At 51.3% G+C, this 8,625-nt stretch overlaps 1 long non-coding RNA gene across 1 annotated transcript; it reads right to left on the minus strand.

Annotated features, from left to right (window-relative positions):
• Positions 1-5,245: 5,245 nt before the first annotated feature.
• On the minus strand, positions 5,246-8,137 carry LOC129012885 (uncharacterized). The gene is made up of 3 exons (XR_010123660.1): positions 8,005-8,137; positions 7,178-7,357; positions 5,246-6,773 (listed from the first exon to the last, which is right to left on the minus strand). It is a non-coding gene; the product is annotated as an uncharacterized LOC129012885 (long non-coding RNA).
• Between the last annotated feature and the right edge of the window lie 488 nt (positions 8,138-8,625).

Raw genomic sequence — 8,625 nt, forward strand, 5'->3', positions numbered from 1 at the left:
CCCCCACAGTTATGTTACCATAGATATTCCCCTGTATTTTCTACATTTCTTTCATTTTTCCAATTCCATTTTCTACATCTTTTCTTATTTTTTTTTTTATCAGTAGCTGTCTCTTTTCTTAACATGTGATTTGTCTAGATTCTTATAAGTGGGCATTATTTTTATCATCAAAAAATGGTAAATATCTTACAATAAATAACACAACTGTGTTGTGGTGCATGCTTAATGGACTGCTACCAGTTCAATAGCTTTTTTCCCAGGCAGCATGAAGCTGAGAATGAGAGAGTCCAGAGAGACAGTCTCCTCATGTCCTCCACGATCCAGGAACCAGCAGAACAGCTCTGTGCCAGAATGAAATTCCTCAGTTGGAATCTTTGAGCTACCTTGTGCCAGCTGCATGGCATTGGATCAAGTATTGAAACTCTGTTTCTCAGTTCCCTCACCTGTCAAATGCGAATGAGAACGACAGTGAGCTCATCAGTGACAGTGAGGAGTGAAAGAGGTGAACCAGGTGAGACACCCAGAGTGGCACCTAGCACGTCACAGCCATCAGCACACACACAACCCAATACGGCTGACAGATCCAAGCAGCCAGGAAGGCACAGGGGCTCTAGGAAGGTAAAGCCATAAAAAGGAGTGAGGCACTGCTGCACATGCCGAGAGGGAGCCTTGATGAATGTTGGTAAATGAAAGAAGCCAGGCACAAAAGACCACATTTCATATGATTCCCTTTATAAGAAACCTCCACGCCAGGCGCAGTGGCTCACACCTGTAATCCCAGAACTTTGGGAGGCTGAAGTGGGTGGATAACTTGAGGCCAGGAGTTCAACATGGTGAACACTGCCTCTATTAAAAATACAAAAATTAGCTGGGTGTGGTGGTGCACACATGTAATCCCAGCTACTTGGGAGGCTGAGGCAGGAGAATTGCTTGAACTCGAGAGGTGGAGGCTGCAGTGAGCTGAGATCGTGCCACCACATTCCACTCTGGGTGACGGAGTGAGACTGTCTCAAAAAAAGGAAAAAAAAAAAGAAAGAAACATCCAGAATAGGCAAATCTATAGAGATTGAAAGTAGATTTCTAGTTGCCAGGGGCTGGGATGGGGATGGGGGGCTGTAGAGAGTAATGGGAGTGGCTGCTTAATGGCTATGGTTTCCTTTCCAGTTTCATGAGAGGTGAGGACCAATCCATAGTCAGCCTTTTGCCCAACCCTGTAAGGGGCTTTTCTGCTTCATCCAGAGAGGAAACCAGGAAGCTGCAGGAGAAGGCCCAGGCTGGAGAGCCAGGGAACGGTGCAGACCACTCTGCCCACCCCCACCTCCTTCGGGCATCGTGGAGGGCATCCTACCGTGGACTCGCGCCTATGAACAGGAGGTTTGATGAAACATTTGATTTGATGAAAATGTTCTGGAACTAAATAGTGGCAATGATTGTGTGGCATCATGAATGTACCTCATGCCACCAAATTGTGCGTTTTAAAACAGTTAAAACGGTAAAAATATGTCATTGGTACTTTACCGCCAAAAAAGGGCAGAGATCAAATGGACACCATAATAATTTCCATTATTAAGCAGCCAATTCTATATCTCGATTATAAATCCATGAACAAGATCCCTTGAGGAGTGGTCAGACCATCCTCAACACAGATCACACCACCGCAGGCCAATTCACACAGAATAAGCACAGGCCTTCCTTCAGATGACCAGTGGTGCTGCTATCGTTAGCTTTGCTGCTTAACAAACCTCTTCAACATCCAGCAGCTTAAAATGATGTCCACTTTATGAAGCCCACAATTGTGTGGGTCAGCTGGACTGTTCTGGTCTGGGCCAGCTTGGCTGATCTCCACTGGGTGCTCTCAAATGTCTGTGGTCAGTTGGTGGGCCAATGGCTGCTGAATGATAGATTAGACCCTCCCTCTTATGCTGGCATTTGGCTGGGGAGCCTCAGCTGGGAGGTCTGGTATCTGTTCCACACGTTCCGTCATCCCTCAGTGAAGCTAGCCTGCATCCACAGAGCAGCTGGATGGAGAACCTGAAAGGCACCTGGAGACCTGGGCTCAAAATACTCCAGCCTCATTCTATTGATCAGAACAAGTCACAGACCCATCAGATTCAAGGGTGGAGGAAATAGACTCCACTTCCTGAAGGGAGGGGCTGCAGAGAAGTTGTGGCCGTGCTCCAGTGCATGCTAAGCCCCAGGTGCCTGGTTCTCTGAAGCCTGATTAACCCCCACTTTATCCCTATGTCCTACCATCCTTCTCACCTCTGGGGTGAGCTCGAAAGTGGGGTGAGACGCAGGGAGATCAGGGTGTCCATGTCACATGACACTTAGTAGAGCAATATAGCTGAATATATAATGGCTTGCCAAATGTCCCCATGTCTAAACAGCTGCATTAAAGGAACCACATCAAAATATCTTCCCCGGTTTTTGGTGTGGTTCCAGATTTCTTTTTGTTTCAGAACGAAATAGGCCTCCCACACTTTCTTCTATCTGGGTCTGGTACTTCCTCCTCTCTGTAGCTAATGGCAAGGCCTCTGGACATTCAACTGGGTTGGGAGTGGCAGGGGGCTCCATGCAGGTAGGAGAAATCAAGTAGGCAAAGAAAGATACAGGAGCAGCCAGAGCCTCTATCCAGAGTGGTCAGAAGGTGCAGAGTTCTTGCCCAGAAAGGTGAGTCGGGGCTGCATGGTGAGGGGCCTGAGCCTGTGAGGGTAGACACAGGGACTAGACACTGGTGGAACAGGGATTCCTGGAAGAACGCAGCATGCCACGGCCAGGGCTGAGCTTGGGAAGAGTCAGCAGCAGCACATGAAGGCAGAGGCAGTTCAGAGAGATCAGAGGCAGAAACGAGCCATTAGGAGGCTGTGGACATGGCCCAGGTAATGGAGACTTGAGCAGGGATGGTGATGAGACGTCACAGAAGTAGAACTGACACAGTTCGAAGACTGATTAGACGTGAGAGGGAAGAAGGCAGTGAATAAGGAGGGAAAGGGAAGGATGACAGGGAAGGCAATGGCCCCAAGCCCATTCGAGGGGGCCAGGAAAAGACAGTTCCACAGAGAAGAGAACAAGAGATGGGACGTTCTGCTCAAAGTTCTAAGACATCGGAGCATGGGACGCTGCAGCAGTGGGGTAGGGTTGGGGCCATGGAGGGAGGCCCCTCAGGCAGAGGGATCAGGAGGAGCAGCAGGGCCCTGCCTCATCTGTAACCTGGCCAGCCCTGTGGTCAGCTGTGACACTGAGGGTCTAAAGCCCAATTTTCAAGATTAAGCAATAACTGTTCTTCCTCCTAGGACATGAAAACCTGTCCAAGAACCAGGCCCGGTTCCTTGCCTGCTCTCCCCATCACTTGGAGGGCTCCACGGTTGGCCGCAGCTGCATCACTCACAGCAGATTTTACAAGCTTGTCCTTCTGCCAGGGCCCTTTCAGAAGTGAAAATAGCTGGAATAAGCCTGCTTTCCCTAAACCATGAAAACATCTCACCATACCTCAAGCTGCGACTTACTGCTGTGTCAGCCCACACCCCAGCACACTTCCTGGAGGAACCCATCTGAGCAACCTCAGGAGGGTGCGCTGAGGACCCATTTTGCACACGTTTAAACGCAGGGTCAGATTTTAAACAGGACATCCAGCTGGAGACAGAAGGTAACTGTCGTCTTGGTCACTGCTAAGAAGCACCTGATCATGCAAGACACACCGCTCATGAGAAAGAAAGGTTTTCAACTCTTTGCACCCTGCTGAGACAGGCTCTGCCTGGTCATTCCATCCCAGGGGTGGTTAACTATCCCAGTGTTAGGGCCCGGGACTTTGCTAATGTGCTTTCAGGTCAGCCACAAAAATATTTCTAAGATTTCTTAGCTAATGGTGCATTTGCGAGGTCATTCCAGGCTAAGACCAGGAGGATTAAAAGATCTGATTCCTTCCTGAGGCTTTTAGTTGTAAAGGACCAAAGAAGCCGTAAAACAAAGATTTATTCAGTTTCGGCCGGACAGCTCAATGGCGCAGCCCCGTAAGACCAGGAAAAAAGAAACATCTGGCCAGAAAAGTACACTTGTTTACAAAAAAAAAAAAAAAAAAAAAAAAAAAAAAAAAAAAAAGGGCTTTCTTCTCCAGCCTCACCGAGTTCTTGGACTAAAATTAGGCTGAAAATTAAAAACAATGTCGAATCTGAAGAGTACAAGGCAAATACAGGCAGGAGAAAGAACATCTTGTTTCTTCCTTATCCAGCTGCCTCTGGCTGGGGGTCCCCCGAGCACCCCGGGGAGCCGCCCTGCCCTGGTAGGTAGCCCCCTCGGGGACCGCACAGCTGTGGTGCTCCCTGAACAGGTGACGGATGTGGCCTCTGCTCCAAGACCAAACCCTTTTGTGGGGGAGGGTGTTTTCTGCAGAGGATAGTCAGAGAAGGGAGAGGGCCGTGTTTGGCTGCTCCTGATGATAAAACGCCACTCTCCAGAGCTCAATGTAAACAGCGGTAGTGCTGCTGGCACTAAGATACTGAGGCGGCCCGTGCTGGGGGATGGGGTGTTGAGGGACGGGTACATCTTGAGAGGCGTGGATGACAACTGTTTTGTAAGGAAGGAAGCCTGTGCTGGCAGTGAGGCCCTTGGCCTCAGTCGGGAAACTCAACTTCTTTTCCAGGCCTGCTGTTGACTCACCGAGGACGTGCAGGCCAAGCTCTCCTTGCTCAAGTCCCCCCCTCCATCCCCCACCATGTGTGCAATGGCAGGCGATGGGAATCACAGGACTCAGCCAATGCCTTCCGCTCTCCCTGGGATGCTAAAGGGATTAATGGGTCAAGGTTGGAAGATGCTTTGAACTTCTTGGCACGGAGCTGCCTCCAGTACAGTAATTAATAAACCTCCCCAAAGAGGTGGATTAGGGTCAGAAGTCACCCAGAGGCTCAGGGAATAGAGCTGGCCGGACTTTGTGGCTGGGTCGCAGGAGCGGATGGGGAAAGACACGGCGTCTGAAGTCTGCGCCCTGTGTGCAGGCAGCCGTGGTGCCAACAGATGTCCTTGGGTTCCTGGGACGTGCCTGTTAACAACCCAGACTTACACCTGTTAAAAAAGCAGAAATGAAATCCTGACCCCAGAGCAGAGCGGAGGCAACCCCCCGATGTCACCCCAGTTAATGGTGAAGCAACATTCGTGGGAGTTAGAGATGACATTTCTAATGGCAAAGAAGGTGCTGACCAGACGTCTAACCACAAGTAACACTGTCCCTCTGCCGTCTCCAACGTGGGCCTGGAAATCTTTGACAAACCTTGAGCAATCGGGACCTGGGTGTTCCCACATCCCATCTGAAGGATGACATTTCTGGAAACCTTGTACCGGGGGATGCCAAATGGAGAAGATCATTAACTGGGGCATAAACAAGTCCCTGAAAGTCTTCTCAGCATGTTTTCCTCCTCTGTAGGGTGGCGGGGTTGGACTAACCGTGGTGCTCCTGAACCACCCAGGCATATGTCGCTTACCCCTCTCCATGGTGGCAGTGGCTGCTTGTGGACGGTGACCTTTCTGCTGTCCTCCAGAGCCTGCAAAGCTGTTGGGAACTTGTAAGTCCTGATACCTCGCTGGCCTTGAGGAGGTCAGCCATCACAGATGAGCAGAATGAAGCATGACATGAGCCGGGCTTGCCTGTGACTAGGTCCACACGGTGCTCCAAGACTGTTCCTGCCCACACACTTCCAGCGCTTCTATGTTTCTCCCAGGGCATCTCAAAATTCCACTCCTGTGCCACCATTCATTCAGGCAGGGACACAGAAGCTATACTCCCTCCACCTGAGGCTGTCTAATCATGGGCTGGCCTGGCGACTGGCACCTGGGACCTGATGCCGTGCTCTCTGCACCCTGGTTTGCACCGAGCACATCTATCCAGCGAGTCTTGGGCTTTGGTTCCTCAGGGAGCCTTTTCAGATGAACCTCAGCCACGGTCTCATCGACAAATCCCTTCTAAAACCCTTTACCGTTACAAAAGGGGCTACTCCAAAAGGGGCTGTGGCCTTTGGGCCACAAAGTTCATGCCCACCCATAAGTCATACCCAGCGTGCAACTCCCCCCGCTCACGGCCGCCCCATCCATGGCTCTGAGAGGTCCCTCGCCCTGCCCCAACCAAAATGTGTTCACATGCATAGAAAGAGCCATCCAATGAGGATTTCTGATTTGTCCTAAATATCTGGGTGTGTCCTGCTCCCTTATGATATTACAGTAGGTGGGTGCTACCCTTCAGCTGCATCTGGGGGCACAGGCATCACTAAGGTTGGGGTCTCACTGCACACTCTATGCACATCAGCACCAAGGTTGGCCCATTAATCCCCCACACCCTGTGAGGTAGGCATCATCACCCCCATCTAACTTAGGGACCCTGAGGCTCAGAAAAGCTACCCAAAGTCTCCCAGCCAGACATGTCCAGAGTCTGGACAGGAACCCCTCCTTATAACCCAAGGGCATGCCCTTGCCACCGGCCACCTTCTCCCCAACCTGCCAGTGAGATGGCAATGTCTGCCCCTCAGGTTCCTCCAGCAGGCCCACAGTGCTCACTCCACCCCTCACATCCTGACCACTGTGTTGGCCTCCCACGGCCTCCTCTCTTCTCTGCACTCACACACGCAACCCCGCTGACCCTAGGCACTCCATCTCCTCCGAAGACTCACATATTAGCTTCTCACAGGACAGCTCCTGTGGTTGCTCCTCATGACCTCCTGTGTCCCACATCCAGGCCTGGGGCACTCACCAGCTCCTGTAGCCTCCATCTCTGGGAAGGACGCTGCCATCTGCCTGGTCACCAGAACTTGCTACCTCAGTGCCACCTTTCCCTACCCACTTCTCCCAGCCCACCCCATCCGCCATGTCCACACACATGTGATCTCCAAGCCTGCCCGCTCTGCCTCCTACCATCCCCAATCCGTCTTCTCCTTTCCATTCCAGCTTCTCACAGGAATGACCATTTCCCACTCCCCTCCCCTGCCCCCAGGCCAGTGCCAGAGCAGTCTATCTCAAATGCTGTGTCTGCATCCTCTAGTAGGCACCCGACCCAGGACCAGGAGCACAGCAGTTGGTCACCACTGAATGAATGAGGGCATCTGCTGAGTGAATCACCACGTTTTCTCCTCCCAACACCCAGTGGCTGTATGACTTTCCACACAAGGTTCCCTTTCCTCCACATCCTCACCAACACTTGCTGTCTTTCGTCTTTTTGATAAGCCATTCGAACAGGGCAGGTGATGTCTCATTGTGGTTTTAATTTGCCTTTCCCTGATGGTTTGTGATGACAAGCATTTTTTTTCATACATCTGTTCACCGCTTGGATGTCTTCTTTTGAGAAATTTCACTTAATATGTGGAGTCTAAAAAGAGTCCTAGAAGTAGAAAGCAGAACGGTGGTTATCAGGGGCTGGGAGACGGGGCAAGGGGAGAAAGTCAAAGGGTACGAGATCTCAGTTAGATAAGACATGTAAGTTTCAGTGATCTATTGCACAGAATGGTGACTAGAATAAATACTAATGCATTGTATGTTTCAGAATTGCTAAAAGAGTAGATTTGAAATGTTTTCACCACAAAAGAAGATCGGTATGTGAGGTGAAAGATTATTGATTAGCTTGATTGAAACATTTCACAATGTAAACATATATCAAAACATCAGATTGTACCTCATAAATATATAATATATACAGTTATTATGTGTCAATTACCAAAACTAACCAACAGCTGCGTTGCCCTGAAGGCGTGGCCTGGATCCTCAGTGTGGCCTCAGGTACCCCCTGACCTGGCACCTGTCTCCCTCACCCTCCCCTCCACAGATGCTGCCTCGGGCCCCCCCCAGATTTCCCTGCCTACCGTCTACCTCACACACCACGCTGCGCACGCAGCTCCTCTGCCTGTGGCCCATCCTCACCTCCCTGCTGCTGTCCATCATCCTTCATGCCCAAGAGCCCTCCCCACCCCCACCCCTGCTGTGGTCAGTTTTGTGGACCTCCCTGAAGGATCGTTCCTCCCCTGTACCGACCTTGCCAAGCAGGTCCACACTGCACACTGCCTGGGACCGGGGCTAGGGATCTGCAGGCTGGAGGCCCTCGAGGGTGTGTGAGCGTCCAGGTCCCCGCCTGCCTTCCCAGCACTCTGCTAGCGAGATACAGCCCAGGGACAAAAGGCAGAATCCCTGCCCCCAGCACCCCACAGGCCCTGGGAAGGCCTTCGCTGCAGGTCTCCGAGCTGGAGCAAGGCTTTCTGCCTTGGCTGGCTGGAGGGCCAACAAGTGCCCTTCCTTTGAAATCACTTTGTTTATGTGTGTTAAAGGCCAATGTTCTCCAGTTATCTCTAAGTAGTTTCCATCTTACAATGAATTACTGCTCTCAAATGGAAAGGCCGGGGGGAGTGCCAGCGCAGCCCAAACACGGCCCAAATCGCTTTGCCCTCTGAACTGCTTGTTTCAGTGTTGGCCTCAGCAGCCTCGTCTGCCAGGTCTGCGCGCTCCAAAGTTCATTTCTAACGTTGTGATGCTTTGGAGAGCCACAGACAGCTGCTCCGCCTGGCTCCTGCCCTGGGCTCCGGGGGCTGGGCTTGACCCTTCTAACTCAAGTGAGTGTGGCCGAGATCGCCTCATTGGCGCCTTTCTCACTCATCTGTA

This window comes from Pongo pygmaeus, chromosome 15, assembly GCF_028885625.2.
Source record: "Pongo pygmaeus isolate AG05252 chromosome 15, NHGRI_mPonPyg2-v2.0_pri, whole genome shotgun sequence".
Lineage (NCBI taxonomy): Eukaryota > Metazoa > Chordata > Mammalia > Primates > Hominidae > Pongo > Pongo pygmaeus.